This window comes from Cynoglossus semilaevis, chromosome 8 (genome assembly GCF_000523025.1).
Source record: "Cynoglossus semilaevis isolate Cse_v1.0 chromosome 8, Cse_v1.0, whole genome shotgun sequence".
In the NCBI taxonomy this organism is placed as follows: Eukaryota; Metazoa; Chordata; class Actinopteri; order Pleuronectiformes; family Cynoglossidae; genus Cynoglossus; species Cynoglossus semilaevis.
In genome coordinates, this window is record NC_024314.1 from 21,230,809 (window position 1) to 21,241,632 (window position 10,824).

The window sequence follows — 10,824 nt, forward strand, 5'->3', positions numbered from 1 at the left end:
GCAATTATGGTTCGTGAAATATTTTGTTTCATCACAATTCATATTTCTATTACGATAAATAACACCCCATGATATAAATGTTTCTGTGACACAGTATATTTGCATATTTTGTCACATAAAGTAGTATTATATATGTATCATTTTTAAAAAATATAATAATTGAGTTGTTATTTTTCACCATGAGAAACTTCTTTTAAACTATTTTGTAAGGTTTATGATTTATTATTGATAAATACTATATATTTGACAGTACTTTTTTAAAAATTGCTTTTTTAATGTAAATATTTATTGTTATGAGTGTCTTATTTTTAACATGTAACTTAGATTAAATATTTTCCTAATACAATTAAAGAAAAGTAATTTTATACCAAATAATGTCAGCAACTATTTTCTTTCCCTGTTAATAAAAAGTACTATACATAAAATGTCTTCAGTTCCAGTAGCTTCTATATTATAATTAGAATATATAGGAAAATCATTTTTAAATAGATTATTATGATTAATTTATGTCCATCTGCATTATTTAGCATTAGCATTTACTGTGCCGGTCTCTTATAGAAATACTCGCAGCCATTATATCTGAGGGTGAACTTGCTTTTCCATTAACCAGTCACGATCACACACCAGCCTCCAGATTGTGGTGTGTGCAGCTTAGAGGGCTCCATGAGTGGGATTTCACCATCCTGCTAAACTTCAGTGGTTTCCAATGTGTTTGAAAAGCTGAGGTTAGAGTGGTTTCAGACCATAGACTGTACATAATAACACCAGGCGAAATGAAATCCCAGTCATTGTCTGACACATTTAGATGAAGGTTTGATGCTACAGTAGGAGAGCGGGAGACTGAAAGGAGAGGAAAAAATGAGCTGAAGAGCTCTGGATGATGATAAATCCTCTGCTGAATCATTTCATAAACTCCTGTTATGGTTCACAACAAACATTTGTCGTCTTTGTGTGATGTCACGAGCCTGTGATGGAATTCAGTTTGGTTAAGGAACATTTTTACTTTTGACAGAAATTTGACGGAATTTTTTTTTTTCGTAAGAATTATAATGTTGACAATGACTTTCATACAAGGGGAGGGGGTAGCTATGGATATTTACAGTAGTGACCTACATCTGGTGTTCAGAATGTGGGCCACACAGCTAAAGGAAACATCAACCTCTTCTGGAGCCACAGCATTGTACTGTATGTGAAGCTGTGGTCCAGAGACATCTTTGGTTTACATGTGGCCCACATTCTGAGTGTATGTGTACCACACCACTAAAGCCATGTCGTTCACACCACAATTTCCACTGGAACCAGGTACTGTACTGTTCAGTAGATCAGGCATCTCGTGGCCCACGTTTACTGCTTTTGTGGGCAAGTCTGTGTCATGTATTGGGCAACTGCTTGCTCTGATCAATTGCCTTCATTCAAACCCCCCAGCCCCCCCAGTCCCACAGTAAACTGGCATAAAATGATCGTCTGTCAACACCAGAGTTGGGAGTTGTTTGTCCACGGAGAGCAAAGTCTGTCGGTCAGAGCAAACTCAGCAAAGATCGGTCACATCCTTTTAATAATAATTAATTTTTTGTACTTGTGGATATTCCAGGTCATCGTAATAATCTACTTCAGGTGAGTCCAGTTGCCTACTTTTAAAACTGATTTGGAGATAATAAATTATTTGATAATAATACATTCAAATGGTAATTCAAAATAAGTCAGGTAAGTCAGTACTGATCAACCTTTGTACTATCTTTCCCGTGAGCCATGTTATTTTCTGTATGTGCAATCCTTACATCCCCCAAAGAGATTAATGAACATCTATCTATCTATCGGTACATTTATCCATCTATACATCTGTCACAGCTATTCCATCAGATAATTCCTTTTCTAGAGGAATTCTGGGAGAAGTCTTTGGCACCAGGTCATGACCTGTTTCTTTGCCTCGTCTAAGGGCTGAAATTCAGTCTTAGGAATTGGCAAAAAAAATTTGATAAAACATGATGAAAACTCTTGACATTTCAAATATTCTTCATGTTTTAAATTTGAAAAAAAAAAAAAAAAACGAACCTAAAGAGATCAGCCAGCGTTAACCTAGACTTAAGACTTAACGTGATTGACATGACACATATTTTGTCCTCATTGGACTTAACCTTGAATTCCACTACAATACAACAGAACTCAGCGTACGTCCAATAGCGGTTTTCAGTATGAAACAGTTTTGCCTATGTGTGCATCTTGACCAATTGTTCCCCGTTTACAGATTTGACTGACCTGGTCACATTCCTGTGGTATGAATACAAAGCCATTTCACAGTTGCTCAACTAAAAGAAGTCATTTTTTTCCCTTGTTTCTTCCTCTTTCAATCTAAATAATCTTCTTTGACCTTAATGTTCGCCTGACTCAGGCTCTGAAGCAACTTTGTTTCCATCGTCTAAACTGCACGCTGAACTTTTACCTTTAACCCCGCTGTTGACTGTTCAGAAGAGGTAAATGCTTGTGTGCGTTTAGGGATGTTGTGTTAATGATAAATCCCACCATACCCAGACAGCAAGTATATTACAGCGAGTTTTGACCTTAGTTTGGTTTGTTTTCAGTTTAACATCGACCACCACTTATCTTTTGGAACCAAAGATGTTCTAGTTTGATTAAGTCAGGATTCTAAGGGGTGGAGGTAACTTAGGTTAAGTTTTAAAGATCTCAGCTAAACAGCGATTTAATTATCATCAAGCTAGTGTAAGTAAATATTATACTTTAGCTCCTTGATACCTATTTTAGCTATTTCTAACTTAACTGTGCTACATTTGGCATTTTTAATTTTTCTTAAGACTATAAAGTAATCGGTACAGATTCTGAGCTAAATATATTAGCTAACTAAAAAGCTATAGCTATTTTGCCCAACTTTTCTGGATTGGTCGAATGTCTTTTTGGCTAACTTTCCTTTGTCCTACATGCTTTTTTCATTTGTTTTTTTTTTTATATTTACATAATAACTAAAATTAATTATTTGTTGTGTCAGGGTTATGTTTTTTAATGACATAAATTTCTTCAAAATGAGAAAGTACTTTGAAATGTGTTTAAATGCTATCTATTTAGCATTTAGTGCTATTTGTATGTTAGTCCTATGTAAATTAAGTGTTACATTTGAGTCTCTGGGTATTTTTTAAAATGTATTTCTGGCCCCTTCTTAACAATGATTTGACATCTTAAAGGTACCATTTAATGGATGTAGTAAACTTGGATAACAATTCTGTGATCCTACTAGGATTTAGTACATCATAAAGTGGCAGCTCATCGTGGTCTTGGCTGTGTTCCTTATCAGTGTGGCGCTCTGTATCTGCAGCATGAGCAAAGGTCTGGAGGAATTTCACAGTCCGACTCTTGACATCTACGGGAATCAAGAACTGCGGGACTCAAACTGCAGTGTATTCAAGGAAGAAGAAGTAGAAGAGAAAAAAAAGAGTGGACTACGTCATGGAAAGAATGACGTCAGGTATTATTAGGGCACCGAGGGAAGAGCCTGTGCGGTGAGTGTGTGTGCAGCCTAGGTTGAGTTTAGACGGCACAAACCCTCCAGTAACTGAGGTTCCGCCGCGTACTTTTTCCTCTTCGCATGCTGCATCATATGATACGGTTCGTGGAGACGGAGAGACAGAATCGGGAGGGTTGGGTTTGGGGTGGTGTTAAATAATCCTGTTATTATAAAGCAACACGGGAGCGAAGAGCGAGTACGAGGGGGGGTCATGACGTAACCGTTTCCATAGGCGACTGATATGCTGGCTAAGCCAATGGGAATCCACACCAGTGGTCCATACCCATCCTCCTTTTGACGTACATCACATGTCCCCGGCGGTGTTGCAGAAAGAAAGGAGGCGATAGAGTCCAGAGAGTAACAAGTACGTACTTCCGGTTCAGCCCGCCGAAGAACCTAAACCATTTCCTTTTTTCGCCAGACTGCGTATAAAAGACGTATAATCAATGTTCACATGCGATTTTACTGCTTGGCTACAGGGACCAATGACCCACATTGTATATTTATGGGCTGTAAAATTGTCTCTGACAATTTGGTGTTTGTATGCAATATCACGCTTAATAAGACAACTGAAAAAAAGCTACAGAATATTAAATCCACAACATTACACACTTTCAAAGTGTGTAATGTAACAGCAGTAGTGTGTGTGTGTGTAATATATCAGCTGTCGTATGCTATGTTATGATAACCAGCCAAATTACTTTAAATAATAAATCAGTATAATTAAGATTATTTTTTGTTATGGCAATGATGCATTTTTTAATAACATTTCAATCTTGCTGCAGGTTGAAAATATCGCTGGTAAATTGTTGTACATTCATGTTTCATTATTACGAATTGGATTGGAAGTGACAAAATGTAGTCACATCATAACTGGTCATCAGATTCCTGTAACTTCTCGGGTTTAAAAAAAATTAGATGAGTCACTTGAGCCAGATATGAGTAATTTCAGCTTGGTTACCATAAAGTAGCCATGCGCTCAGTTCAGGGGGTGAACTATCTTGTCTGTTCAGACTAGCAGCCTCTGGTTGTGGTTGTGACAGCGCAGTGGGCGGGATCTTACCTCAGATCAGGGGAGAGAGTTCAGTCTTTGGTGAGACTGAGGGTGAGTTAAAGAGAGAAAGGGACCCGGGGTGCTCTTCAGAGAACGGAGTAAGTATTTCTTCCATTTCTGTCTTTCTTGCACAATAAGACGCTTTCTGGACGTGTTCCTTCATCATTTGAGCTTCTCCTGGCTGCTTTAAACGCTGCATTTAACCCTCCCTGCCTGGATAAAAGCTTAATTTTTGTTCATGTGCAGTCTTCATCAAGGGCCAGCCACTGGTGGCTAACATGGTTAGCTCACGTTATATCTTACATAGACTTTCATGACATCGGGGCGTCCGCTTTCCAGCGCCGCTATCTGTTGACACGGGATGCTGCCAGATTACCTTTTGTTTGATTAGAGTGTATTTACACTCCTGTGGTGCCACGGGCTAAGTTTTCAGACTTGACAATGTCTTTGAAACAGCATTTCTGCTCCCCTATTCTTTATGATCAGCACCAGGCTAACCTTTGGGGGCTAGTTGGCTAGCACTGTACGTTAGCCTGTATCGATTTTTACTTAATTAATTTATTTTGTTCTTAATCACTGCACTCTACAAGCTGCTATAATCCGGTGCAGATTTACGTTGCAGCTCCTGGTCCGGAGGCTGACAGTTAAATAAACAACGCCGGGCGCTGGGAAATGTGGACCCCGAGAAAGTTGATGTCTGCATTAAACGGATAAGAGTGGACGTTTTTCGTCATGTCATTCAATGAAGAAGTATCAGTTCATTGACCGAAAGATACACACGATAATATAATGCTCCAGCAACCCCAGTAGAGCGACCCTCTCCCGGTGTCTGAATCCTCGCTGTACGCCTCCAGGCGCTGAGCAGCACGGACCCGGTCACCCTTAAGTTACCAACCGTTTTGATTCTGAGTCGATAATTAAATAAAAACAATTTCGTTTTATTATCAACATTATCCTCATGCGGCACTGTTTTTAAAAATTATAACATAAACCTTTGTTTCCTTAAACACTGATTGCACCTCTGTGTGAGACCTCACTTTAAATTCAGTTTAATTTAGAAATAACACTAAATTCCATAAAACCAACCTTTTTTTTCTTCTTCAAAGAATCATTCCATTCATCACCAAGTACTATTCCCTACCTGGCATAGCATTTGATCTGTCCTGCCTGGGACGGTGAACGCAGCACGTTGTGAGCCTTTGTCTGGCCTTTGGATTTTTGACATGTGATGGACACTATGGTAATGTTCAGCCCTGGCTGTTATCATCACCACCTGCAAGTTTCCATTGACCGTGTAGAGATCAGCCACTTGAGCACCTTTCGGTGTCAAGTTGAAGGGATCACTCCTTATCCAATTAAACAGCACCCAGGCTGGCTCTGCTGCAGCTCCCGCATTAGAGCAGGTTTGCATCAGCCGTACAAATAACTGAATGGAAATACAAAATAAATGAGTTTAAAAGCGTTTTTTTTGCTTGACGGTTGGAAACTGTTGGTCTATAATAAAATGTATATATCATGAAAATGCTCTAGAAATCATGTGACCGAATTGTCATCCCAACTTTAACAGTCCTGGAAAAATAGCTACAAAAAAAGCAGACGATGCAAAGTTTTCGTGATGCCATAATAGAATACCACAATGTTTCTTGGCCTGTTGAACATAAAGCTGAAATCGATTAATCAGTTACAGGTCGACCAGAGAGTTGGTTGACTGTTTTCCGATTTGACTGATGGGTTTAAATTCTTATTTTTAAAAATACATATTGAGCAAGGGAACAAAAATTCTTCTTGAATAATATGAAATGTAGATGTACTACTTGGAATTTTCTACATTTATTGGGTCAAATGTCAAGTTGACTATGCAAACTAATGATCACCTGATTAACTAATTAAAGATGTAATAGTAACTTGCAACTTTTAATTACAACAACAGGCGCTCTCTTCTATGTCATTATGTTGGATATTTAAAATAAATGAATGACTGAATGAATGAATTGTTCCTTCAATATATCTAAGCAAATACTGTTGCACAAGTGTATTTATTAGCAGGCTGCCAAATAGGGAGGTTATTTGTAGACATTATTATAAAAATCTGAAAGCTAAGCTCTGTGCCGCTCACTCCATGTCTCACATTTCCTTAATTGTATAAGATTGCAAAACATTGTCTGGGCTCAGCAATGAGTGTTTATTTTATTATAGTTGCCTAGCTCAGCTTATAGAGAGCCAGCATTTGTTTAATGATTGACTCAAACCATCAGTAACACAATCTGCTGCTGTGTCTGAGCCCTTTGAACTCAGACTGTTGCTGTCACTCAAGAATGACAAAAATATCCTTTCTTATTCCTTGCTGTACCGAGCTTTTCATAATGACTGTTGACAGGACGCTGTGCCCTGACTGGAGCTGAGTTGTACATGCTTTTCTTTATCTCAGATGCAAGATATCTTGACCTCAGAGCCTGTGCCCCTGGTAGATAGTCTCCTTTCTACCCTAATTTTCTACAACAACAGAATTAATGGGCAACATCTTTGTCTTTTGCTCCCCTGTGCATGACATATTGGGTTCATGAGGTATTCTGGTGATGGTGGGATTTTTGCTAATCTTCAATTAGATCTTGCTTTTAAGATCCCAGAACCAAAGTCCCAGTGTGAAGTAATGCAGTATGCAGAGCACACTTCTTTCTTTCTCTTTTTTTTTCTCTCTCTTTCCTGGCCGTTATCTCTTGTCATGTCTATGTCTTACTCATCACGCATGAGTCTCCCTTACAGCTGCTGGCTCTGTACACTCATTTTATCATGCTATGCTCTCGAGACCTTCCCTAACTGAAGTATGAAAACCACACTCAGTTTCTCACAAGCCTTCAGTTTATTCATTTTAAACCTCTCTTGTGCTTTTGAGCCCTTTGGTAGAAAAGCATTGCCAGTGTAGGTCAGTGTCTAAGGTGACTTTGAGGCTCATGTAAACCGACATGGAACTCTAAAAATAGTCCGGTCTTGTACTGTTCAGTACAATGTATTTACATTGTGTTTGGTCTATTATGGGGTTTTCTTTTAGAGTATTCTTTGTGTGTGATTAAATTATTCCAAGCACAGATTTAAGAAGGTGGAAAAAAGAAATGACAAATTAAAAAATAAACTCCGTTATCGTGCTATTTTTATACTGGATTAACATTGGGAGAAAATAAACTCCGTTATCGTTATACTACTTATGCTATTTTTATACTGGATTAACATTGGTTTTTGGGGATGCCTAAGGGAGTATGACTTGAAAAGCTAGCAAGACTAATTTGATGAAGTCTGATCCTGCAAACTGAAACTATTGTGAAGCACGCAAAATATCATGAATTAGTCATTAAGCTAGACTGCTTTAAGTTCTAGAGCTGCTAAAGGACAACTTTTTAAAGCTCTGTGTTGCTCTAAGGATTACAAAAAATATGATTTAGCATTCTGTTTTTTGATTTTGTCTAGTATTATCACATACCAAAATAGGTAAATGTAATGATTCGGCATGTTATCCAGAGTTGTTCCAGGCCATAGATTTGCCGCTGTTGTGCTGGACACTATCACTTTTTGCTGACATTTCTATGCTGGTGTAATTTGCGGAACACAGCCCAACGGTGACACGGTCACTGTCATCCTGATTTATCACCAACACGTCACACGGTCACTGTCATCCTGATTTATCAGGGTTTTGAAGATGTCCAGAAGTGTCACTTTTTATCCAATGTCCTTATGTCTTTGAATTTTAGGATTACAGGGCCCAGGTCCTGGTTTAGACCCAGCGCTTTAGAATGTTTCAGTCTCTTATGTAATTACAGTCTAATCCAGTGAATGATTTCGTTAGATCGGCTCAGCCTCAGATCCTCTCTGCGGCAATCACGTTAAAGAAGGCTCATTATTTTTGCTGTTGGCAAGCTAGCATAAAAAGTGTCTTGGGTTGGCAACAAATGAAACGCATTGTCATTGAAACCTTGGATCTCAGAGTACTTCTCTGAAAAACTGTGGCACGAAGTGTGAGACACGCCTCCCCACGGGGTTGCCACAGCACACAAAAAAGCGTAAACCTGGGTAAAAGGTGGATATAGGACAACATCTAAACTAGCTAGCTTACATAAGACAGAATAAATGAATTTGTTACAGAACTGTCTACTGGTGCAAGAAAACAGCAGATGTATGTTAATGCTTGTCGAAAGTTTGGAGTTCATGATCTGATGTTGGATAATTTTTTTTTTATATATATAAGGTTAAAATGAAACCAAAAATATTTAGCTTTTTGCCCTTAGTTTGTAGCAAATGTGTATTCATATTTATCAATACTGCAAATGTATTTATCTATTACGAATTGCATTCTCTACCACCAACTGGTCGTTCTTCCTTTAATTGTAACTGTGAGGATAGTGAGGTCAGACTGTAGCAGCCACAGAAATAGAGAGACTCTGTGGAATCACACACACAAATGCTGCAGTAGTCTCATCTTCAAAGAGCCTCAGTGAAACGGGAAGACAGATTTCTCCATGGACTTGGGTAACGGTGAAAATATGGCTAAATTAAATCATCCCGTTCCAGCCTTTCAGTTAAAAAAAAATCTGTTTGCAGTCCCAACTTGACTGACTGTCATTGTGATAAAAATGAATTACATCCAAAGACTGCAAGGTTAATCGCAAAGGCTGGAATGAATCATGATGATAGTAAGATGTTGAATGGTTTCCACTACGTTCTGACTTTGGGAAATAATAAAGTGAGGAGGGCATTCAGAATAGATAATATGCTAACGACAGCATTGTCTTCCAGGACACACAGATGTTTCCAACGTAAATGATTACACCAGATGACCTCTTACCAGTTGCACACCGCACACATCTTCACAAAGATTACAAGTTGTAATAATGTGCTTGACTTTGCCTCCAATTGTCTTCTTTAACCTGGACTTAGTTTTTTTATTGATTTGTAAAAGGGGGATTTTTTTAAAGCTATATTTGGTCTGTTTCTCTAACGTACGTAAATCCAACATATGTTTGATTTAACATTGATGTAGTTTCTTGTCATTAGCATGCCGATGTCCATACTGCAGATATTTTTCTATTCATAGTTAACATTCACTCAGTTTGAACTATTAGCATCTGAATGCCACACCAATACGGTGACCCTGGCTTCATGGAGTAGCAAAGATTTGATGATACGAGCATTAGATGTTGGAGAGAACTCCTTTAGAATGAAATGGAAAAAATCTATTCAACCACTTGTTAAAAGTATTACTTTGAAATCGTAACCATACCCAGAGGAATATACAAAGAAGATAAGAAGCCACAGGGACTTGTCAGATGAATTGTATTCCTAAATGTTTCCCACTTTCTTATTTCAGCTTTGCTGATTCTAGCTTGTTCTCATGTTGCTCATACATGAAGTACACGGCGCTGAAGTGTCACCTCTGACTGTGCGTTCTCACAAATTGGCAGCCTGAAAGCATTCGAGGTTCCAGTCTGTGGGGGTGAAGAAACGCCCTCAGCTATGAGCCATGCGGCAGCACAAGGAGGGCTGGCTGTCTCCGCTTTGTACCCTCCACATTTACATGGCCTGACCCAGTTCAGCAGTGGCTAGCGGTGGGGGCGGGGAGGGCCAGTCTGGGGGAAGCTAAAAATACCACCCCGTGCATTAGGCAGCTCCATTGCAGAGGGATCCCTAGAATTGCTATCCTCGACTTGCGTCGGGTTTTTTGGCACATAGAGGTGCACAAACTGTCAGACGGTTTCCTGAGCAGGAAAACAAAGACCACAGCATCTCTCTGAGACGGCCAGCCTGTTGTGCTTATTTTCACCCAACCTGCTCCTTCTGGAAGGATGACTGATGTGTATCTACATTGTGTAATTGCAGCCACAAATAGTTTGTGTTGATGGCTTTTGGTAAAACCGCAGGTACTGTAAGCATGTCGATATACGACTTCTTGTGCTGCAGGTTAACCTAAAAAAAAAAAGGTTTAACCTCAGGCCCCTGTCATTCAACCATACGATACCAGCTGTTGGCTTGGAGATCCAATCACAATGATTTTCCACTGTTGTGACATGTGACCTGGGCCGCAACCTGAAACTGTTGCAGCACAGCAAATGTTGGCACTTCTCTCAGATTGGCAACGTTGCCGCTTGCAGCGTTAGGGCGTGCGAAGGTGGCGGAGGGCTCACGGAGTAAGACATAAAAACAGAGAAGCAGAGGGTTACATTTATCACCACAGCACATGTGCGCTGACCATGTGGTACATGTCAGTTAT

The 10,824-nt window shown here is 39.2% G+C and overlaps 1 protein-coding gene across 3 annotated transcripts in view; it reads left to right on the plus strand.

The window, feature by feature from the left end:
• Window positions 1-1,466: 1,466 nt before the first annotated feature.
• Window positions 1,467-10,824, plus strand: part of atp2b1a (ATPase plasma membrane Ca2+ transporting 1a) — a 41,070-nt gene continuing 31,712 nt past the window's right edge. For 2 of the 3 annotated variants that reach the window (XM_008315650.2, XM_008315648.2), the window contains exon 1: window positions 1,625-4,666. The gene's annotated coding sequence lies outside the window, so the exon portion shown is untranslated. The other variant, XM_025057286.1, reaches the window with a different exon arrangement.